The 25,040-nt window shown below is 33.4% G+C and overlaps 2 protein-coding genes across 8 annotated transcripts in view; both read right to left on the reverse strand.

Annotated features, from left to right (window-relative positions):
- The window catches only part of LOC134848893 (transmembrane protein 216-like), a 354,893-nt gene extending 344,767 nt beyond the window's left edge, over window positions 1-10,126 (reverse strand). The window contains exon 1 of the mRNA XM_063866428.1: window positions 10,116-10,126. The gene's annotated coding sequence lies outside the window, so the exon portion shown is untranslated. The remainder of the gene's footprint in view (window positions 1-10,115) is intronic.
- The window catches only part of LOC134848891 (olfactory receptor 7A42-like), a 49,252-nt gene extending 25,156 nt beyond the window's left edge, over window positions 1-24,096 (reverse strand). For 2 of the 7 annotated variants that reach the window (XM_063866427.1, XM_063866419.1), the window contains exon 1: window positions 23,131-23,727. The gene's annotated coding sequence lies outside the window, so the exon portion shown is untranslated. Of the gene's footprint in view, window positions 1-5,031; window positions 5,056-5,273; window positions 5,464-5,494; window positions 6,005-23,130; window positions 23,728-23,785 lie in introns of those variants that run through there. The other 5 variants (XM_063866424.1, XM_063866421.1, XM_063866422.1 and 2 more) reach the window with 5 other exon arrangements.
- Window positions 24,097-25,040: the final 944 nt, after the last annotated feature.

A 25,040-nucleotide genomic window follows, 5' to 3' on the forward strand; every position in this document is an offset into this window, starting at 1 on the left:
AAATCAAATAGCGGTAAAAATGCCGCAAAATAGGCAAATTTTGAGAACAACCCAATCAGATTAGTTGGGAACATTAAAAAATTTTGTCAAGCTAATTAAAGATCTCTTGTTCTTGTTTGTTTTGAAATTTTTTGTTTTTCAATATCACTTTTTTCTTAAGATGTTTGACCTGAGTTTTCACCGCTATTGATAGTCGCCTGCTACAAATCGTCGGGTGCGGCGAATAGTCGCTTTCTACAAATGCACGAATGGTCGCTTTTGATCAATTGTCGCCAAGCTATAAAAAATTTTTGTTAAACTACAGGGAGGATTAAAATACAGGTAATTTATTTGGTTAAGAAATCAAAAATAAAAATGTCGTTTTGATCTTCGTTTCTTTTTTTAAACTTGTTTATAAATTTTTTAAAGTGTTGGGTAATTTTTAGCTTCCTTAAACAAAAAAATTCTTCTGAATTATGCAGGACTCATTTTGAAAAAGGTTTGACCAATTTCACTGCATTTTATCATCTTTTTTTGATTGCTCAAAATGCAAATTATGTTTGACCGTCTTCATTTTGCACAGCTTGTTTGAAAGAACTCACCTCATTTTGATTTTTTCCGACATATTGATTTAATCTTGTTAGATTCTGTAGTTCAAGTTTCTCGACTGAGCAAAGTGTGGGGAATTTGCCTATCTGCATTAATTACCACGAGTTGCCTATGTCCGCAGGTTGTCTTGTTTCACAAGTTGTCGTCCTAAATTTTTCATTAGTCGAATGAGTTCAAACGAAAATTACAAAGATTATCTTTAGCGTAATAAAAGAATGTTGGCCCTTTAAATCGAAATTTGTCTGAAGAAAAAAAGACCAGTCCGAGCACAAATAATCAGCTACTTTCTTCTGAATATAAGACTGCTCGTATCAGCGCGAAGCCTTGACTGTTCCAAATGCCCTTTAGTTGGTCCCGGATAGTTTTTGGTAAAGTAAATGTGAGCAAAACTACGACTTTTTGTGTGAGAGTTTCGAGTTGAACTTTGAGTCGAAGTTTGAGTTGAAGTTTGAGTCATTTGTGAAGTTATTAAAAAGATTATTCAATTCAATTTCGAAAATTGTTGTGGTGCGCGATAAAAACAGAAGACGTTTTCAATATACGCTTGGCAGGCTACTATAATGATGTTCACACTCGGCTGGTCCTATGCGGATCAAGAGATCGATCCACCGAGGGATCAAAGTTTTGTAAATTGATCTGAATAAAAAAACAGCCCGAGCATATATATTCCTAATTTTCATCGAAAGCCGGAAGAAAAAAATTGATTCAAATTATCAACTTTTTATGCAGTACGATTCCGACAAGGTCTCAGAAAAAAAATGTAGATAAAATAACAACTAATTAAAAGTGTTGTGCACCTTCTCAGTCCGAATGTGCACCTTCTCAATCTCATATCCAAGGACAAGTTAGAAGTTTTTTAGGTCTTAAACTCAAATTGAGTTCGAGCCTCATTTAATTTTTCCAAATGAAATCTACCAGTTTCCAAATGAAATCTACCTCGAGGCAAAAAATCACGTTGACATACTGATTTCCAAAAACAAAAATGTGTGTTTTCAAAGGTTGCACAAAAAAGTCAGCGTGGTCATCCTTTTGAAAAAGACCAAATATTTATAACTGACTTTTCATTAAGAACAAATAGCTTTTAACTTGGAAAAAAAAACTTTTGAAAAAAAAACTTTTTCTGCTCGGTTGATTTTTTTCTCCAAACAACTTATGAATTTTGAGCTAAAACTTTTTGACAAAAAATTTTTAAATCATTTGAAAATGTTAATACTTGAAGCTCAAAAATACAGAAATGTTTCAGGTGCGAACAGTTTTTTTCTCAGAAAGCCGGGGCTTGGTGTTGCCAATTTGGGATAATTAGGGCGCGAAATATAACGTCCTAAGTCAATACAAATAGCGATGAGGCTAGCATTTCGATCTCATTACGGCCCTACCAGAGGCAAAATAAGAAGTAAATTTTTTTATTGACAATAAATAGCAGTCACTGTATCAGCTGACTCGAAGAATCCTGTTTATTTTATAAGACAATAATCTGGGTTTTTGAACAGCGTGTTTTTTGGTGCAATGTTTCTTGTTTAATTTACCATAACTATGTAAGAAAAAAAATTAGGAGGCTTCGTATGAATGAATTTTGAGCAAATTTTAAAATGGAATCAATTTTTGTTTAATGCTTTGTATAACCTTGACAATTTGAGTGCTACAACAATTCAACAATCCTTTTTCTTTTATTATGATTAACAACCCAGTTCTTATAACCTCAAATTCAAATCGGTTCTAAAACAAAATTTTTAAAAGAAAGTTTTATTTCAAGCATCTGATTTTTCCAATACATGTTTTTGCTCCAATTTTTGAGAAAAAAATCAAAAGTATAATCCTGGGGCTGTTTGATATTTATATTAAATTCAATGATTGAATTTTTCTAACAATAATTGGTAATGCGGCCTGAAACTAATTTCTTCCTAGACAGACACAAGTATCAACTAGACTGATCAACTTTTTCTGCTGCTTCCGAAAAATCATGTTACAACATCAAGGACCGTCAAAACATTCTAGGCATTGGCCTGCAGTAGTTGGTAATTTTTAAAAGGTTTTTTTGATGTTCAAAATTGTTCAACATTCAAGTTGAAAATTTAATTTCTGCGGCCGTTTTTTAATAGATTTTCCATAATCAAAAGCATTTTTTCCCACAGAACACTAATTGAAAATGGACAACAAATAAATTAAACATCGATCGATCGCCTACCAATACCAATATTTGCTTTTATTCGGAGATTAAAAAAAACATTTTCAAAATAACAAAACGACTAGCGTTAAAACAGTGCGTTGAAAACTCTAACTGCTCTTTATTTTGACTGAATTAATCTTAGGTTTTTTTTAAATAATTATAAATTATCCCTTTTGTAACGTTTTGTAAATACGTTTTGTTTAAATAATTATAAATTATCCCTTTTTTAACGTTTTGTAAATGTCGCAAAAACACACAAAGCGAAGGGAAAAATAATGAATTTCATCTTTTAATAAGAATATTTTCGATCAATGAATTTGCTTGAATTCAACTTGGAATAATCAATGAGCCGGATTTCGAAGAAAAAACGCGCTGGTATTTCTAATGTAATTTTTGAATGACACAAATAATACATTAAAACACTCCATTTATTATACACGTGGGCAAAAAAATACAAAAATAGCAAAATTGAAAAAAAAAATCTGTAAATAAAACATTTTTTAATTACTTGACAACAATTTTATTTAAAAAATAAAAACCATTTCAACGCTTCAAGACAACTCCAAAAGGTCTCAGATTAAACTCAAAAGATGAACTTCTTTGAGATATTTCCGAGAAAGTTTTGAAACTATTATAAAACTGGCCAAATTCTGTAAGCACCAATGCAGTAACCTCGGTTTGATAATATTTTGCTAAATTGCTAATAAATTCGCAAGCTGGTTCGATACTCATTTGCTAACCCATAGTAAGAGCAAGGCCAAACTGTATATAAATTACTTTTTATAGAAACAACATAAAATTATAGTTGTGGCTTCTGCGGTTCGCAGAGGGTCTATCAAATGCTCTCAGGCCTGTCCAGGCAGAGTCAGCTTCTTTTATTCCCTGCATTCCAGACTGATTTATTCTATTGAACGAAGTCTTTTTTCGCGACTCAAGGTTTTTTGTGTCTAGAATTGGACTTCATCAAGGCCATTCTGCGTCTAAATTAGACTCCACCGAGTTTGGTTGCAACAAGGTGAAGTTTAAAATTAGAACAAAGATGAGCAAGAAACAAGTAGCAAATTATCTTCTGAAATTTTTCAGACATCCTAATTCAGTTTGCATTAAAGCATTTGAAACAACTTCCTAACCTTAACTTTCATCGCAAACGCATTTTTTTAGTAAAAATTGGCTGACAGCACGCAACATGTATTTCAGTGTAGTAATTTTTCAGTGTTTCGAAAGCAAGAAATACAAATCTGAGCAAGTACCGGAAAATTTGAGCAAGTATCAAAAATTGAACAGGTACCGTACATTTTTTAAATGAAATTTATAATCCCTAGCAATTTTTTTTTTTCTTTCATTCTTTATGGGAGGTCTTTTCAATTTTTTGCAAACTTTGCGCGTACAATCAGATTCAATTTGGGAATATGTTCAGACTCTGTTTTGGACTTTAACTTGTGTTGGGAATATGGTTTTCTGGCCCTAAACAGAAATTGATTACGACTATTCAGGTCTCAATAATGTACCACGAACTCGAACCGGGTAATGGACTATTTTCTGTAATTTTTCATGTATCCCTAGAAATTTTTTTACTCAACAAAATACGGGTCTCAAATCAGAAAACGTTTGTCTGAACATGAAAGTGACTTAAAATAGAAAAAAAACTCTTAAATGTACAAAATGCGTATCGTACAATTTCCATCGGTGCATGGGACTGTATGATAAATTTTTTTGATTAATGGAAAGAATGATAGGATTTTTTCGTGTATGGAGGTCAAACCGGGCGCTCACAACATTTTTGTAAATTGTTTTCAATTTAAATTACGACTGAATAGTTTCCAATTTAAAATTTACTCATCCGCGTGAAATAATTTTTCAAAAAAATGGCATACCCAAGTTCAAAGTTGTTCGATTTTTTTAAGGAGGAAAATTTGATATATTTGCTGCAAATAATAAAAGCAACTGCTTTTATTCTCTTCTAAATATTTGAAAAGACTTAGAACAAATTTGCATCTAATGCTTGACAGGGAAAAATACAGGTCATTAACCAGTTGTCATGGTGCGGTTTCAAATTGGCTTAAATGTTCGTTATGTTCCTAAATATCCATCATACCTGCAACCTAAATTTTTGTAACTGGGAAAGTTCGTTGGCAATTTATTTTTCAAATTTTTATATACAAATGATTATTAACATTGAAAAGAGAAGACAATTACAAGTTAATAACTAAATTTTCAATTTAATATCCTGCCTCTGACATAAATCAGTTATACAAAAAGTATATGAACATTTAAACCTAATGACTTTTTGTGCCTGTGACGTATTTCAATTGAATTTTTTTCTAAAATTTCAACTAATGAATAATTCAGATAGATAATCTAAAGATTTGCTTTTGTGTCTTTTTTGTTGGGAACAATTTAATTTTCCTTGAAACCTTAAGACAGCCCATTAAGCCAGATTTTTATGTAATCCGCAGCCGAGTGTGTATTTTATATTATCAGGTATTACTAAAACAGCAGGTAATTTCAGGTCACTTACCGTTGTAGTAGGAAAATTACGGCGTAAAATCAATACTTACAACGAGATGTGAAGGAGAAAATTTGCCCACAAGAACTCAATGCCTTTGAACTATGAAATCCAGAATTACTAGCATATAAATGGGTTATCTTAACCTAGCATGATAAGAAAAATTTTGGGGCAAGATTTTATTAAGAAATGTTGTTCTCTCATCAAGGAAATCGGTTGAAAATTTTACTTACTTTCAGGTACTCTATAAAAAATGGCGGCCTCGATGTTGGTTTCTGCAAACGTGAAAATTTTTAATGGAAGGAATTTCAAAAAAAATGGATTCGAATAGGCTACTACTATAAAAAAGCACCTTTATTTTATTATTCAATGAAAAAATGAACAAAGAACGCAATTAGGGCTGGGAAAAATTTCAATTTACGCAGAATAGTAATTTAAATAAAAATTTATAACTTCAGTTCTGATGTTATTTCTGAGTCTATTGTAAGATAAAGGAAGTATTCTTAAATATAACAACTGAAAAGTATTTTTTATAGTTCTCTTTCAATATGATTCCGGAAAATAGAAGCTCTTGTTCCTCTCTGCAGCTTTTTCAACCTATCAATTTTCAATTCAAATTAAACACCTATGTTTTCTCCTAGCCTAGCAAGTTGGCGCTTTTATAAAAAAAATTAACCAATGATCGAATCGTGAATTAAAAAAAGTTACCACATTTTTAACCAATCCCTTGATGGACGCATTTGGTTCGATGAAAAAGTGAAAGACCGCATACTAACTGAGCCCTAAAAAGTTACAAAAATTAATCCAACCACTCGTCTCTCTTTCAACCTTCAAACTCCCGCCCATTCAATATCCGTTGCGGTCATTTGACACTCAGATTAACACTGACGTTAAAAGGGGTTACTATATAAGATTGAAATTACTATATTGAAATTTGAAATTAACAAAAAATCCGCCTTTTCATAAATTTTCGTAAAGTATGTGGGTTTGAAAAACGTCGGTCTGGCCATATTTAACGCTTATTTTTTTCGTGCTAACAATGCTTAGGCGCGAAAAATCCAAATAGAATAGAGGCAAAGAAATTGGTCTTTTTGATAGACTACTAGTTGTCAAATGCTATTTTTTTAAGTTTTTTTAAAGTTTCAACATTTTGAAGCCAAACTATTTCAAAAGATTTTCAAAGGCAGTAGGAGCATCCAGTGGTTTGATTTAAGTTAGTTGTGATTTGATTTAATTGTTCAACAAGAAAAAGGATACGATGATTTTGAAATTAAAATAATCCTTTATATTTTTGAAGAAAATTTAGGTGAACAAGAAATGGATTTCCTGCTTTTTACTGTCCGTTTCCTCTACATTGAAACCATAAAATAGGGCGATGAATCATTGAAAAGCTCAACACTCACTACTTGATTTTTTTGTGATCAAAAGAAATATAAAACCTTCATGCTGAGTTGATTTCAAGGGAGTAAATATGTCTTTGAGTGTGTATTAGTTATTTTAAAGCTTCTTTACATTTCTTTCAAGACAAAGATAAGTAAAAAAAATAATATTGGGAGTGGATAAAATAAGGTGTCATATTGAAGAACTTTTATTTATCATTCGAAAAAAATTTTTCTCAGTGTCCAGAAAATCCGGTTTGAGTTTTTCAATAGGATTTCAGTTTTATAATACGAAAATTTTTAAGGCGTGACAAACTTTTTTTTAAAATCAATGCCTATTATATTTTAAGATGTATAATGAAGCTGTGATCCTCGATAACAACTGGGGTTCAAGATGGGCGGAATAATTGGGCTCATTCCAAAACACGCTGCCTTAAAGCAATTGCAATATTTTAAAATGTAAACCACCATCCTTGCAATATTCCCAGTAATCAACCATCCTTAACTAAAAAAACCACGAAGTAAAAAAAAATAACTGTGACCTCGTGTGTAGTTTTTTTGATGCAGAATGACATGATATGAAGTTCGCTACTTATATTGAAACCCTTTCAATCTTGGCTTTTAATTCCTTATAGACAGTTTCTCGGTGTCGTATAAATTTTAGTTTTCAGATTTTCAACGAGTGAAAGCTTGGCGTTTGGCAAGTAAACAGAAGTAAAGTTAAAAAGTTAAAAATAATTGTTTTAAAATGATTGAATTTATTTAATTTTAATTAGTTTTTCTTTGTTACAAACTATACCCTGCAAAGAACCCTCAATTTTTCAATTTCCATAGGCAGTTGTTTTCGAAAATTTCAAATTTTTGACCTTTTCGACTCATGTTATGAATTTGATCTTCGACCCGCTGTTTCGACTGAATCGAAATTTTTTTCTCTTTTCGATCGTTTCAAAATTTTAAATTCGACGACTTGTTAAGTCGAAATTTAAGTCAAGTATTACATCGGTGTTATTTGTCTTGAAGTAACTTTTCAGGTTCTGGAATGTTTTCAAGTCGTGAAGTAATGAACACCAACTAACCAGCTAATAAAAATTCATTGAGTGTGTGATGATACCATAACAATATGATACCAGATGATTATTTAAGCGTGTTAGTTTTTTTTTAAATCGGTTTGACTACACGTATTTAATAAGCAAATTTGTTCACTTACAGCTCAATTGATTTTATAAAGCTATGAACTGTCGGTATTAAACCACACTGTTGTAATTCAAATCAGCAAGACGTTTAAAAGCATTTAGTTTGAGAAAGTTTGTCATGAATTTGGACTGGCCGAATGATGATGAGTCGATGGCTAAAAATGTGAGGTAAAAAACTATGTGTGGTGTTTCTGCTCGTAAATCAATCGAGAGGACTTTTTGACGTCGATCACCGACTCTTGGTGTAAATTAACACACCATTGACGCACTTAAGTTTCAGTTTCTTCTCATGAATCACCCAGTTAATCATTATTTTTTTATTCTACTTGAATTTCATTTTCAAGAAAATGATTTTAAAAAAATCTGGTCGTAATTTAAAATGCATGTCTGGTCGTAATTACAGCCAGTCAATTTTAGCAGTCTTCTCAAAAGAGTGGTAATTTAACAGTATGTGGCGGCTAAAGAAAAAGAAGACTCCCCCCTCCCTCCCCCAAACCTTGATTTTCTAAAAAGCGTCCGAATTTCGACACCCGTTGGATGATGATTTATTTACGACATCTATGTTGTTAGCTAAACGACTGCATCGATAACACGCACCATGAAATACATGACATAATACATGACATAATAAAAATTTCGGTTAGTAAAAGGCTGTATGGCGAATAGGTGGCTCTTCTCCCGAGAATTTTTTTTGAATAGGGGCTTTCAGTACTTCAAAAACAAAGATTCAGGCCTCAATCCGAATCCGGAAAGTTTTTCTAAGATCATGAGCAGAAGTAACTAAAAAAAACAGAATTTCTCGATGTTTAAATCAAATAAAGTGAGTTAGGACCGAGTTGGTTAACTCATAGAGTAATTTCGGATAGGGTACACCGTCTGCTCGTCACGCTATCTTATTTTCGGCCGGATAGATTCGTGCAACTTCTTAGTCTAATACCGATCCTAATCTTACTCTTATACTATCTAGTCTCAGGTTGTTTAACTAGTCTCTGCTAGGCTCAATAGATCTAGGGTATACTGGTCTATTGCGGCTGTTGAAGTGCTCGGGAGAGTCCAACTAATTTCTAAGTTAAATTCAAATCTCTCTGGTGCTGAAATTACAAGTAACTTCAGCACTTACAAATAAGTGGGTTGTTAGTTAGATGGATCATGATTGGTTAATATTAAATACTTTACATTGGTAAAATATCTAAATTATCCAATCATAAAATGTAGTTTAGATCAGGTTCCACCCATCCGGGTTTTACAGAGTTTTTTAGAATAGTTCTTCTGCAATTCGAAGGATGGATGATGGACGTTGGTGTTTGGCGAACATCTTACTTCTTCTGTTTCCTTTTTGTTAAAGAAGTTCCAGGAAGATGGAGTTAGAGACATAAGACGTTGTGTCTTCTAGTGACAACGACTAAGTCTTCGCAACAAACTCAAATCTGATTTCAGAATGGTTGGCTATGTCAGGTTTTTCTGTTCTGCGTGGAGAACTTCTTTTGTGTCTGATCTAGTTTGGGAATGGCGTGGAGATTGTGCGTGGAGGGGATGCCTGGTTACTCGGATCTGTACGTATACTTGAACATCGAGGTGGTCATTGGTCTAGTTCAATGAAGTCCTTTTCTGCGAAGTCAAGTCGTACTCTAAATCCTTTGAGTTGTGATTGTGAGTGGCATATCGATTGTGGTTGGTCATTCTCTCTCGAGTGTAGTGGGGTCGTTTTGTCTTTAGATGTTCGTCCTTGGTGTTGTATTCTGATCTATGTATTGCATAATGTAATTTACATTTTATAAAACATTTATTAGTTTAATATTTTTTAATTATGATTTTAGTTAGTTGTTTTCACAAAAGCTTTTTGTTTTAGTTCGGTTATTTTGAAGAGTTACTCACACTTGAGTAGCTCTTATTAAAAATAGAGGTGTGGTCACAAAGCGTGGATGTAGCACGGTGGGTTAGGCCGGCTATAGAGCATGCTCAGGACGTCCTTCCTGGTGGGTTAGGCCAGGAGTGGGAGTATGATTTCATGCGGTTTTTGTGAGGGGTCCTGTTATGTGACAACGTTTTATGTTGGGTTTGTTGTGGTTTTTCTTATGTCTTGTTGGTTATGTCCTTTTTCCAAAAAGCAAATTGTTCGTGGTATGGGTTTGTCTTTCGACTTTTTTGTGTTTTATTATTTCTTTCTTAGACTTTATAATAGTCTTCAAAAGAATAAATTATCCAGTTTTAAACTGGGTTAATCCGGTTTGGGTACCGTTGGTTTCCTTTTCTTAGTCATGCTGTTATTCTATGATTTGTGGTATTTAATAAGCTGCGTTGGTTAGTTTTGTTTAGTATATGATTCCTTTCCAACCGGGTTAAAGGAAAGTTTGAAACATGTTATTATATGTTAGAGTTGTTGAGTGTGAAAACTTGAAACTGAAATTCATTATTTTAAACAATTCTTCGTGGGCGAGCTGTGCGAGTGTGGATAGAATTTCTGTGCGAATAAATGAGAATATCAAAAGGTTAGTACTGCATTTGCATTTTATTAATTTACTGCATAGAATTTGGAAATTTACTGCTAGTTATGGGGGAATTTTAAGTTACAAATTTTCATCATAATTAGATTTACTGCTTGTGGGGAAAATTTTAGAAATGAATTTATTGCATTGGTATTAAATTTATAAATCTATAAGTGTAAGAGATTAATAGAATTTTTGAAATCTGTTTGATGAAATTTGCGATTTTTATTTGTCTTTTGTGGTTTTTGTAGGTGATCGTCGGATGAAGGCTAAAAATCTAAAGAAAACATGAATAAAGTATGGTGAGTTTTTTAATATTTTAATTAGTTAGTAATATTCATTTAATTCATACTTACCTGTTAGTCGTCGGGGAAAAAACCGTGGGGGAAGATGTCGTGAATTAGTTCTGAAGTTGTTAGTAGTTTAGCTAAGATGCGGATGATATTTTTAGTCTGAAGCAGTGGCCAAAGCAATTGAAGTGCCTTAATAGTGGTTAGTTCTTCAGTGCCAACTGCAAACTCATAAGGTGTGTTTTGGATTAGATTATATAATTTGTGATTGAATTTAGTGTTGTGGATGAATTCTAAAATTGGGATTTCTATAGGTTGTACAAACTCGTGCGGGATAAAGAAGGGTCGGGATTCTTCGGCGTTGAAGGTCTTGGTGATGGGACAGAAGATGTACATTTGGGTTATGGGATCATAATTACGAAGAATACCATGGAGGTTAGTGTCTTTAATACAATATGTGAAATTTAGGAAAAATGGTGAAGTGTATTTGGAATTAATGAATTGAAAACGATGGTGTGGTTGTCTAGAGGATGTGTGTAGGTCAAAGTGATTTTGGATGAAGCGATAATAACTATATGTGTGGGTTTGTTTAGTGCGCAACATAATATCGTGTGAGCAGTGTAAATCTCTTTCGTGTGGTGCAAGGAAATGAAAGGTTAGTGAAAATATTTGGAAGCGTTCTTTAAAACTTTCGTATGCTTGTGTGTCTGTTAGTGCTTCTGAAATAATGTGATCAAACTTTCGGTCGAAGATGTTTAGTGTAAATATATATGGTGTCTTGATGAAAAATTTCTCGGTAATTTGTGGATTAGCGAAGCGATCGTCGTCTAAGAATTGATCTTGGTTAGCTCTGATGATGTTGTGATCATAGTATTCGAGTGTATATTCGTTAGCTCTAGGTGCAGTGTGTGTTTTTAGTGATTTTTTATATCCAACGTAAGTAAATTGTCTAGCGGTTAGTGGTGTAGTGAGTCGATATAGCATGTCCGTATTTCGCTCTATATCGATGTGAGTGTTAGATAAAGGTAAGCAAAGAGGGTTAGTAAAATGATAATATGAGGTCCAAGAGAGAGTGGGCATTAAAACGTATTCATCTACAAAGTTGCGTGTTTCGTTAGTGTCGTGGGGGGTGTTTAAGGTGTATTGTGGGAATGAGGGTAAGGTGATGGCTAAAAATTCTTTTGTGTTAGTATGCTTGGGGTGGTTGATGTATTCACGGGCTGTTCCTGGTTTTGCTGGGAAAGGATGGTTGGGGAACTTTCTTTTAAAAGTGCGGTAAGCTCTATTAGTGTTGAGTGAAGATTCAGTTGATGTGGATGATGGTGCTAATGATTCAGTATAATTTGAAGAGGGTGTAGGGGTAGGGGGGTTGGATGAATTTATTGTGGAGGAGATTTGGTTTATGGTTGGGGTATTAAGGTGGTAGGGTTGTTGTTGAAGGGTAATAAAATTATCTAGCTCTGGGGAGATTCGGGGGGTGTCTGGAGAATGAGATGATTGGTCAGAATGGTATGAGGAGTAGGTTGGGGTAACTTGGGAAGCATAAGAGGGTGTGGGAGTGATTGGGTCAGGGTTATTGGATAATATGGGTTGAAAAGGGGGTTGAGAAAAATTTGAAGAGTTATGAAAATTATTGGATGGGGATGGTTCTGAGTCGGCAAATTCATCGGGGGTTTCAATATTCGGGTTATTGAGTTGTGAGATGGAATATAAAACTGAGATGTGTGAATTAGTGTCGGAATTCATGCCTGATGTTACATTACTAGATGGAAAATCGGGTGGCGGAAAAGCAAAAAGTGGTATTATTGGGATTGGAGAGGTAAGATTGGTTGGGTGGGAATTTGATCGGTGTAGTGATCCAAGTTGGCGGCTCATCGTGGGCTAAAAAAATGATTATTTTGAGACTGAAAAGCGGTGGTATGGGGTTGTTCAATAATTTGTTCATAAGTATTATCATCTTGTGACTGGTGTGTCATTATATGTTGAATGGGACTTTGTGATGTGGTGAGTCGAAAATTTGGATTATGTGTGATGGCTAAATTTCGAAAATTTCGTGGGACTAGGGATAGTGGATGGTTATTTGGTAGGGGTGGTAATTGTGGTGCCGTTGGCGTTATGTCTACATTTTTATGTTCTTCGTCGTATGTATTTTGTCGTGTTGCTATTTTTGTGTTATATTCCTTTATTTGTGCGTCTAAAAGAATTTTGTTTATAGATGTAGAAAAGATTCCAAAAAATCCTGCAAAGAGTATGCGTGCTACACTTGCTTGTCGATTGACTTGTGTGTGTAAAGCACATGTGTTGTAGATTCCTTTTAAAAGTGAGAAAAGAAATCCAATAAAGTTAAACATTGCGTATAAAATAGTCAATTTTTCTAAGATGTAGTAGGGCCATCCTAGAAAATCGAGGATCTCATTTTTGAGTGTAACAAAGCTAAAAATGTTAATTGGTGATATATCTTGGGGACGGTATTTTTCACCGTTTAGATATATATAATCTTTAATGTCTTTAAAATATCCGCTATAGTCTTGCGTGTAGATATCGGCAAATCCTGCGGTTTCTGCAAGTTTGCGTAAATTTTGGTCTATTGATTGTCTTTGTATAGTGTCCATTTGTGTTAATAATTCTTGGAATTGTTGTGTTCTAATGTGATGTTGAATATCTGATTTTGAATAGATTCCTATTGATTGCAAGTCTATATTTGGGTTTCGAGCAATAGCGCGAATGCTTTCTGGTGAAAATTTTTTGAGTGATTGCATTAATGTGGGATATGGAGTGAGAAGATAATATTTATTTTCATCAGGGTTTAGTTGTACTACATTGTGGCTGTTTTCTGATCCACATGGGACTGCGGTATCCCAGAAATAGGTTCTTCGTGAAAGTGTATCCACGAAATGTACTTTATTCTTATAAAAGATAGGGATTCTTTTATAACATCGTTTATCTTCAAAAACGTATAGTGGTGATATTTTTTTAGTACAAGTATAAAACCATAAGATGTTTCCTTCATAGTCTAAAAAATTTGATCTATTTCCAGATAATAAGTATCCTGCATAGGGTATTTTTAATACTGCTAGTGCAAGTGATTGTAATATTTGTGTTCGTTCTAATTCGCATAGTTGGTGTAGTGTTTCTAATTCGGAGAGTGACATTTCTTGAAAAATTCGGCTAATTGTATAATCTAGTTTCATATCTAAATGAATATCATAGTGGATATTACCGAAATATGTAGTATTCATTAGTGATAATTCTTGTAAGCGTGTGCTTCTGGTGTCATGGGGTTTTAGATGTCCACCAGGTTGTCCGTTGCTTTTTTCAAAATTAACTGGTATATAGGATGTTCCTTCGTTTAGAGGATGACCTGTGGCATATGGGTCGATTTTTACTTTTCCAGTGGTCATGTCGAATCCTTTTTCGTATTCAACTAATATCTCGGAGTATTGTGTTTTGTGAAGTGGGTTTCTGTATTTACATGCAAGTTCTGTTTCTTGATATATTTGAAAACGTGTCAATTTATTTTCTATATTGTCTATGTTTCTAAAATTAGAACTTAGTTTTCGTGATGGATGGACTTGTTCATATGGAATTGATTGTATAAAATATTTTTCGTGAAATTTTATCATACGAGCGTGTATTTTTGCTACTTGAAATGTTGTACATGTATCTTCGGGGAACCAAACAATTGTTGCTTGTGTTCTCGTTGTAGGGTCGCAATAACCTTGATCATTTTTACAAGGTAATCGGATTCCTTGATAGATCATTGTATTATCTGATAAATCTCGTGTTAGTTGTATTTTTTCGAGTTGTATTTTCCAATCGAAAAACATTATTTCTTGGTATCCTTTATTTTTTGTGTCTGCTTTGCAGTTTGATGGGTCATTTATACCAATGTGTGGTATCCAATGTTTATCGTGTAGGTCATAGGTTAATCGTCCGTGTGCGCCGTTATACGGGTATTTTTCGTCTAGTTTTATATGTCCTTGGTGTCTTTCAAGTTGTGATTGATGTACAGAGTCTGGAAAAACTTGAAAATTAACTAACTTTCTTTGGGAGTTTTTATTTTGTGTGATGTTTAGTCTAAGTAATTCATTTTTACAATCGTCGGGATTGAGATGTAAAAGACGTTCTATATTACTTTGATAGAATGATTCATGGTCAAGTCGGTTTTTGTTTCCGTTCGAGACTTGTGAACAATGTACTTTCTTTTCGGAAAATGTTGCTGTGAATTTATAACCTGTAACTGTTGTTGCTCGGGCTTTTGAATAGAGTGTTGCTATTACATCTGTGGTTTCTATAGCTTGTGGTTCTGTTTCACATTGTGATACTTGATTTATTGCATATTTATGTAGTGTTTTTTGTTCATTTTCTTCACAATCGTAATGTGTTACTAATAAATCTTGTGGTCCTGTACGAGGAGAAGGGTTTATGTTTTGATTTGAGATTACTAGAAAAAGGAGTTGGAGAAAAATTAATAATTTTAGAATATACATGTGTATGATAATCCTGAGTATGGATTATAAAATGTAATGTAGCCAATTGTGTTTTTGGTATATCTGTCGTATTTGTATATTACTTCAGTAGTTATAAACGGTGGTGGTAGTGATTGAGCTGTTATGTTAGGTGGATTTAATGGGTAGGGATGTTGGGTAATATTATTTAACTTAACTGTGATTTCAAACTTTAATTGTAAACTGTTTTGTTGGAGTATTTGAATATTGTGATCACGGATATCGTTGTGAATATCTTGGCGATATTGTAATCTATTAAGTGCCCAGTTATGAAGGCGGTTACTTTCTTGATGTTGTCCAAATAATGGTGGAGGTGCTGTAAATGTATTCCAATCTAGTCTTAAAGGAATATTTATTGATGATTGTTCTCGATATCTGGCGTCGAGATTATTTGGAAAATTTAAGTTAAAAGGTGGTGGTGAAATCTGGCTTATTGATGGTGTTGATGGTAGTGATAATGTTTCTGGTAGTGATGAGGATGTTGTTGTATCCGTAGAAATATCTATGGGGTCATTGTCTAAATTTGGTTCACCTTGTGTAAATGAATGTGTAGTCCAATATGGAAATCGTGATGTTTGGTTTGTGGGGTTGAAAGGATTTTCACGTATTTGCTCAGATGTTGGTGTTGAACCTAAGTAATCTGATGGTAGGCTTGAGGTGCTACGTTGTGAAAGAAGCGTAGGGGTTTCTGGTAATATACCAATGGGGTTTTCTGGAGTGTTTTGTGATGGGGATTGAGGTATATCAAAATGAACTCGTGGAGTTTGAAAATTTCTGTTTCGTCGAGGATGTATAATTTGTCTATTTATTTCGACTGTATTTTGGTTTTGACTAGGATTTCTTATTCTGCTTAGTTCTTGTGGTAGTGTTGGGTATAGGTTATATGTTGGTTCGCTTAAAGGTGCTTGTCGTTGAACTGGTTCTAGTGGTTCTGATAAACGAGCATGTCGTTCTTCAAAAGTGTATGGATTGTCTTGAAAAGAAATTCGTGTAGATGTTTGAGGATTTTGAGTAATTGAAGGTGGTGTTTGGTTATCTTGGGATGATGTCGGTGAAGACTGACTTTGTGACTTTTGGGTAGCAATTTTTGATAGTTTTTTGAATTATTACTTTAGTGAGAAATTTTGTGTTTATTATAATATTCTTCCAAAAAAAGAATTAGAAGGATTGTTGCTAGGGCAAATGTGAGGATTGCTTTCTTTATACATTTACATATTGTCAAAATGAGGGATGATAAGAATGCTATGAAAATTACAAACAATAAAAAAATATCAGTTCTTTATTTTTATTAAAACCCTTTCAATCTTGGCTTTTAATTCCTTATAGACAGTTTCTCGGTGTCGTATAAATTTTAGTTTTCAGATTTTCAACGAGTGAAAGCTTGGCGTTTGGCAAGTAAACAGAAGTAAAGTTAAAAAGTTAAAAATAATTGTTTTAAAATGATTGAATTTATTTAATTTTAATTAGTTTTTCTTTGTTACAAACTATACCCTGCAAAGAACCCTCAATTTTTCAATTTCCATAGGCAGTTGTTTTCGAAAATTTCAAATTTTTGACCTTTTCGACTCATGTTATGAATTTGATCTTCGACCCGCTGTTTCGACTGAATCGAAATTTTTTTCTCTTTTCGATCGTTTCAAAATTTTAAATTCGACGACTTGTTAAGTCGAAATTTAAGTCAAGTATTACATCGGTGTTATTTGTCTTGAAGTAACTTTTCAGGTTCTGGAATGTTTTCAAGTCGTGAAGTAATGAACACCAACTAACCAGCTAATAAAAATTCATTGAGTGTGTGATGATACCATAACAATATGATACCAGATGATTATTTAAGCGTGTTAGTTTTTTTTTAAATCGGTTTGACTACACGTATTTAATAAGCAAATTTGTTCACTTACAGCTCAATTGATTTTATAAAGCTATGAACTGTCGGTATTAAACCACACTGTTGTAATTCAAATCAGCAAGACGTTTAAAAGCATTTAGTTTGAGAAAGTTTGTCATGAATTTGGACTGGCCGAATGATGATGAGTCGATGGCTAAAAATGTGAGGTAAAAAACTATGTGTGGTGTTTCTGCTCGTAAATCAATCGAGAGGACTTTTTGACGTCGATCACCGACTCTTGGTGTAAATTAACACACCATTGACGCACTTAAGTTTCAGTTTCTTCTCATGAATCACCCAGTTAATCATTATTTTTTTATTCTACTTGAATTTCATTTTCAAGAAAATGATTTTAAAAAAATCTGGTCGTAATTTAAAATGCATGTCTGGTCGTAATTACAGCCAGTCAATTTTAGCAGTCTTCTCAAAAGAGTGGTAATTTAACAGTATGTGGCGGCTAAAGAAAAAGAAGACTCCCCCCTCCCTCCCCCAAACCTTGATTTTCTAAAAAGCGTCCGAATTTCGACACCCGTTGGATGATGATTTATTTACGACATCTATGTTGTTAGCTAAACGACTGCATCGATAACACGCACCATGAAATACATGACATAATACATGACATAATAAAAATTTCGGTTAGTAAAAGGCTGTATGGCGAATAGGTGGCTCTTCTCCCGAGAATTTTTTTTGAATAGGGGCTTTCAGTACTTCAAAAACAAAGATTCAGGCCTCAATCCGAATCCGGAAAGTTTTTCTAAGATCATGAGCAGAAGTAACTAAAAAAAACATAATTTCTCGATGTTTAAATCAAATAAAGTGAGTTAGGACCGAGTTGGTTAACTCATAGAGTAATTTCGGATAGGGTACACCGTCTGCTCGTCACGCTATCTTATTTTCGGCCGGATAGATTCGTGCAACTTCTTAGTCTAATACCGATCCTAATCTTACTCTTATACTATCTAGTCTCAGGTTGTTTAACTAGTCTCTGCTAGGCTCAATAGATCTAGGGTATACTGGTCTATTGCGGCTGTTGAAGTGCTCGGGAGAGTCCAACTAATTTCTAAGTTAAATTCAAATCTCTCTGGTGCTGAAATTACAAGTAACTTCAGCACTTACAAATAAGTGGGTTGTTAGTTAGATGGATCATGATTGGTTAATATTAAATACTTTACATTGGTAAAATATCTAAATTATCCAATCATAAAATGTAGTTTAGATCAGGTTCCAAAAGGGAGGGTGGAATAACGTTTTCACTTTTGCTTATAAAACTACCTGATAACAATTTAGCACTCCGAGCAACTTTTTCAAGTTTATGAAGTTCAATGGTTTTCAAGATAACGGTAAAGTAATTAGAGCTTCTTCACGCCTCTGTGCCAATTTTTATTGAAAACTGCAAATTTTGAGATACTCAATTTGCAAAACACGGCTACAACCTGCAAAACACAACTCTAATTCGAATTAAGCTTTGAAGACATTTCCAGACCATATTTGATTATCAAAAAATAGGATGCGTAAAACCGTGATTGATTTCAATCCTTAGGAAAAGAGAATTTTAAGAGGGAAATTTTATGAAGATAAAAACAATTGTTCACGGTTGTGCCAGATTCACAGGAATATTCCACTCTTCGAAGTAAATCGCGGATCTTAATTGCCCAAATTAAAAACTTGAGGCTCTTAAACATTGAGCTTACAACAAAACAATGTCTGAACAACAACTTCCAAGCAACTGTCAGAATCTAAAATTCTTTTTTTTTTTCATTTTGAAGACATAGTTGTTCAATGTTATTACATCAAAGAACACTTTTCCCGTAACTTAACATAGAAATAAACTTAACAAAGACAAGACCGTGTAATAGCTGGTTGATACCAACGGCAGAAGTTGAGAAAAAAACTTGATAGATTCTATGAAACGAACAGCATAATCAATGGTCGATGAATTTTATTATGTCTTACAAATGTAAAAAAAAAACGCGGCGAAACTTACTTTTTTGTCATTCAGGAAGAAATGCTGCTAAAACTTTTGATAACTCGTTGATAACTCATGTGATTATTTCAATTTTTTGGCCAAGTGACTTGCACTTGAAATATTCTCATAAGTAACAGCAAAAATCAAAAATCTAAACGCTTCAACTCAATTTTTTTTTCGATGGTGAAAGGACTGTTTATTGATGTTTGAATATAAAAACAATGGAGAAAACTTGGCAATTCTTTGCTTCTAAAAATAATGACAGAGGCGGTAAGGTAAGATAATGTGACAAGTGATTGAAACTTGCCAATTTGTCTACTTAATAAACAGACTAGTTTTTTTGAGCTCAAAGCCTTTTAAAACTGAACAAAAATAAGCTGGATAACCTCAATGACTTCATGATTGACGCAAATCATATCACGTACTATATGATGTTGCATATGGCGAGTGGGAAAATTTATGAAGACGAATTTGATTTTAGACGCAAATTCTAGACAGTTTTTGCAAGGTTTTGTACAAAAATTGAGTTTTGGCGCGTAGTACATCCTGAAAATGACTAGTCGAATTGACGTAACAGAGCAAATCAGTTCTACTTCAGCATTAACATTGCAGAGTTTAGAAATGCAGAGCTCTATTATAGATCAGACTTGAACAATCTGTGTTCCTTAAAGTTCAAACTTACTCAAGTTTTTCAGAATTGTATCATTGATGAGCAGAAGTTATATCATCAAATTTTCAGAGGAAGCCCGGGTTGGCCATCCTACAAAAAATCCTCTTTTCTCAGAGCTTCTTAAAACATTTGTAGAAAATTTCCGCTATCTTACAACTTTCTTATAAAACAAAGTTCTTAAATAACAATTTCTTCCCAAAACTAAAAAAAATACTAGAAACATTTTATATGAAGAATAAATTTAAATTTTTAAACAATTTTCGTTTTTTTATCAATTTAGTGCATGTAAAAATTTTTAGATAGTGGTTATAATGTATGCATTTTGAACAAAAAAAAATCCAAAAAAAAGTTTGATTTTTTTTTTCGTTGAATCTCCTAGTTATACGTAATTAGCGGTTGAAAACTATTTTCGAGACAATAAAAACCAATTTTGACCAATCATGTCATCAGATGTGTTTAATGTGGGGTTCAAGAAAATATCCACAAAATTTCAGCTATCCGCAAATCAACTTACTGTATAAAGTTAGTGGCTATTTTCAGTAAACTCGATGCATGGCGAAACAAGCCGTTTGGACTACCAGTTTCTGACATTGTACTCTGCGACAGTGCAGAGCTTTTAAACTAGTTATGAAAATTTTTTGGTAACAAACATGCAAAAAAAGTTGAAATAAATTTTTAAGATTATTTCCTATTTTACATACAATTTTCTTGTCAGAAAAGTCACAATCTTACTGCCCTATAAAAAAACCATTTTGCATCCGAACTAAAAAGTCAGGGAGAAAAACTTGGACTTACTGCCAGGAACTTAAAGGGTCCAGGGCAATCTGCTAGGTACCCTTCTAGGAAATCAGAAGTTCTTACGAATATTTTCGTTAATTTTTTTGTCGTTAATTTTCATTAATTTTTGCTTTTAAATATTTGCGAGTTTGAAAACTCAACTAACAAAACAAGACACCGAAAAAACAGGCCTGGATTCTTAGACTGCTCCAGAAAGTCCAGGGCAATCTCGGCAAGATTTTCACTTGGATTTTCCCCTGTCCAAGCCTGGCTCCAGGAATGGACTCCCATAGACAGGTAACCCGAGAATTATTTTTAGAGCCTTAGTTGTAAGTTTTTTTTTCAGAAACATTTTAACATAGCAAATTTTGTTCAACTCGGGAAATCAAACTTTCAGTAATTCAGCTTTTTACAGTCAAAAAATAGCTTTTAATTTTTTAAACGTTTTTCTGAAATCTGCAAAAATCTCTGAGATCTTCTCCACGCGCTGTTCTGCAGACTTAAACGAGGTGGCGTAGAGAAAACCTAAACATGGCTTGTTGATTTTGTTAGTTAGAACCAGCTTTTGTTGAGGATACACTTGAGCAATAGTTCAGTACTGAATTAGTTCTGCTATTGATATCTTTAGTTTTATTTCTGATCAGAGCTAGATTGATACTTGTAAAGTGCAATTACGGACTTTGAGTTTATCTGAAACTTAATTGATTCGTTTATAACTTAATCATAATTGATTTGTACTGATTTACACAGCCAGGCTTATTCAGGTATGAACGTGTTACAAAAAACTTTTTCAACAATTTATAGTTTGAGATGCCCAAAATCTGATAAAGAAAATAGGGCTGGTCAAAATTTCGCAAGCTTTTAAGGTTTCTTTTTTAGTTTCGTAAAGTAAAATCTTAAATTAAGAAAAAACGAAATATGAAATGCTGTATGGTTGCTTATACCGGCTTTATATATTCCATTTTTCCCAAGATCAACCACTTTAATAGTATTTCTAGCCTAATACTCTTAAACTTTTTTGTTTTGTTGTACGTATTAAAATTAATTAAAAAAGAGTTTAGGGATAAAGTGGTGTTTCAATTTACAGATTATGTTTTAAAATCCAAGAAGTCAAAGCTTAGCTGGTGAAAATCAGAACCTAATAAAATCCTTGAAAGTTTGGTCGTTGAACTGTTTTTAGGATAAGATTGGGCATTTATATAAGGATAAACAGCAAATGCTGAAATTAGAATGTCAAAATTTGATTTTTTTTTGTTTTAGTTTTGTAAGCAAAATCGTTTATAAAGATATATCGGGATTTGGCGCTTGCTTTAAGAAATATAATATCAAAATTTTTTTGAGTTGTTATCGACTTAAAGGAATAGTAGATTGTATCAGAATTATTCAAAATTGTATCATCGATGAGCAGGGGTTATATCATCAATTTTTCATCGTAAAATCAAACCTTCAGAAATTCACCTTTTTATTGTCAAAAAATAGCTTTTGTTTGTTCTATACGCTTCTCTGAAGTCTGCAAAAAATCTGTGAGATCTTCGCTACAATTTTTTTTCAGACTTAGCCGAGGTAGAGAAGAGGAATGGTATGAGTGGCTGATCAACCGCACAATAAAGTGAAGTTACAGGTCTTAGGTTTACCTGAAACAAAACTGATTAGCTTATAATTGAAATAAAAATGATTTGTACCGATTTGCACAGCCAGGCCAATCCGGGTATAAACTCTTGACAAATGCTCTTTCAACGATTTATAGATTGGGTTGGCAAAAAAAATTGATAAAAATAGGATAAATCATATAAATCACCGTTGCTCCTAAATCCGCTCCCTTGACTTGATACCGGAGACTTTGTTGTTCTGACTTTCATAGCATTGTGCTCGGGAGATTTTTTTTCTCCTGACAAATTTTGGCTTTAAAAAAGCCATGTTGGACGGTTTTTTATACATCAACTGAAATCTATTGATGTCCTGAGCTCAAACTTTTAAAAAAATTATTCCACCTGTAATAATTTTTTTTCCAAAATTATGAGAGTTTGAAAATTGCCAATGTCTAAGTTGGGATAATTAGCCGCGCATAACAAAGCTTGAGTGGCAGTTTAGCCCAGCTCGAAAATTGATTGATAGCGGGTAGAGGTATGCTATTTGCTTTAATCATTACTTTACTTCATGCTAAATTGGAATCAATTTTTTCTTGAAATAGCGTTTGGGATGTTTTTTTCAATATGTAAATTGTTTTTAAGTTCTTTTTAAAATTGAAATTTTTTCATTTTTTTCTTTTGTTTTAAAATGTCTGAAATTTTGGGATAGATTGTGTTCGGTGATCTACTTGTAGGTTGGGATAGGGCTTTTATATGAGGATAAATGGCAATTCCTAATTATATTTCAACAGTATGTAAAAATTTTATATAATTTTTCTTGTTTCGTACTCAAAAATCCTTGATAAGGAAAGCCAAGATTGAACTGCTATTTGATTGCTTATGTGGGCTTCATAAATTCCCAAGATGAACCGCTCTAATACTTATTTTAGCCTAATACTCCTAAAAGTTTGTTTTGTAGTGCTTAACAAAAAACGAAATTAGTGATAAGGTGTTGTTTCATTTCGTAAATTGTTTGGGGAGAGTTTTTCAAATCCAAGAAGGCAAAGTTTAGCTATTGCTTTTCTGGTTAAAATTCCAGAAATCTATTTTAAAAATATTAAGAAATATAAGGAATAATACTTACTTGAATTTATCTTTCGGATTCAAAAAATAAAAGATAGCAATTAATTAATAATCAATCGGTCATATCAAACACGGAGTCAATACTTTGATACAAAGCGTGTTCTTGCTGCACTTTGGAAGAATGTTATGCTTTGAGTGGTGTTTGATGATCAATAAAAATGGAGAAAAAAGTGATGATGAATTGTTTTATTTTGTGACAGCCGGTTTTACAGTTTGACTAATTAAAGATTACCGAATCATTGGATCAAACACAGTGGATTGACGTAAATTTAATAAAATCTAAGCTTTGATTAAGTGCGATTTCTAAAACTGGACAAAAAATTATCCGATCAGAAACCGATTGGAGAAAGAAAATTTCAAACTAATTCCAAATTGAAATTTTCAAGTTTAGCTGCCCGTTAAACCTTACCAAGTAGGGGACTGGGAACGGGACAGTTGGAAAAAAGAGAAAAGAGAACCTCTGTTATAAATAAGGGATGTTTTGTGTTTGTAATTTTATGTAATTTAAGCGTCGTCTTGGTGGGGATAGCTGAAGGAGGGATATATAGGATTACATCCCAATCTTCGGCCCTGAATACATCTAAAAAGCATACCAACTAGCCGACACTGCTCACTAGGCCTACAATTTTAGCATGACTTAAATTTAAAAAGAGCACCTTTAATTTGATGGGTTATTGGTTTCGCCACTAACTGATGCCGCTTGTTTTTCTGTTGTTTGAACTGGGTTGGAAAAAAAGTAGCGAGCGCGGGAAAGGAAGATCAAAATAAGTAATTCGAATGGAAAACCAATCCCCTTTGTAATTCTTCCCGGGCTATTTAGACGGGGAAGAAACATTTATTAGTATAAATAATGGCTTTATTGGGATTAGCCGTGGTAATAGATTAGATGGAAGGGAAAAAAAGAACAAAAATGAACGGCCATAAAAAGACAAATGCTGAAAAAAAGAAAACAAGAAATATAAGTTTAATTTCTTGGATCAAGTTATTTGCAATGTTTGTTAAGCTAAACAGCATCCCATATTTTGCATTTTGCATAGTGCTTCCGATATCATTTTAAATTTTTTTTTAATATATTTTTTCAAAGTTATTAAATTTTAGTCATGTTTTTGATATGAATTTTGTTTGTTTAATTTGGCACAAAAGCTTTTAATTCCACGTGCGCGTCCTTTGAAGCAGTTTTAGAGCCAATAAAAAAGGTTTGATTCTGATCAGGCGACAAAACGAACTGGTATTCAAAACAAACATCCAAGTTGCAGCAAATCGGCTTGGATTTTCAAAGGTGGACAAAAATTCCCGCAGATTTTTTGACTGGATGGTGGCTTTTTTTGATCACGTGTTAATGATGCTTTGATCAATCATGACTTCTAACAAAATGCGAAACATGTTGTGATCAAACAAGTGAGTATATATATTTCTCAAAATAGACCAATTGTGTCATTACAGTTGAATGGCGAGTGATGGAGAAAATGGCCAACTGGTGGTGGTTTATTGAATGGAATTAATGACCTGGTTTTCAGATAGCATAGTATTATAATATAGCATGGCTTTGTATGTTGAAAAGTGAGCTGCACTTCTAGAATATTTCAAACTTTTTTAATTAAAAAAAAAATCTCGCAAAACATCCATTTTTGGCTGGCCGAGATGTTTTTGTCAAAATAGAGTTTTCAAGATAGTTTGAAGCATCTCGAGAAATCTAAATGATCGACCCAGGGGCTGATCTGGGGTTTTATCGTCGTGGGGGGGGGGGCTGATTTTCGAAAAAAATAAAAGTTTCGAAAAATTTGTCGACCTTTTTTTAGGCGACCTATTTTTAGGTCGACCAAATTGATTTTCCAAGTTGTCCCAAAGCACTTCAAGACCCTGTTTTGGCAAAACTTTGTGCGCCGCAGGCAAAATTTTGAACAAACAGAC

Source organism: Symsagittifera roscoffensis, chromosome 6 (assembly GCF_963678635.1).
Source record: "Symsagittifera roscoffensis chromosome 6, txSymRosc1.1, whole genome shotgun sequence".
NCBI classification, from domain to species: domain Eukaryota; kingdom Metazoa; phylum Xenacoelomorpha; order Acoela; family Convolutidae; genus Symsagittifera; species Symsagittifera roscoffensis.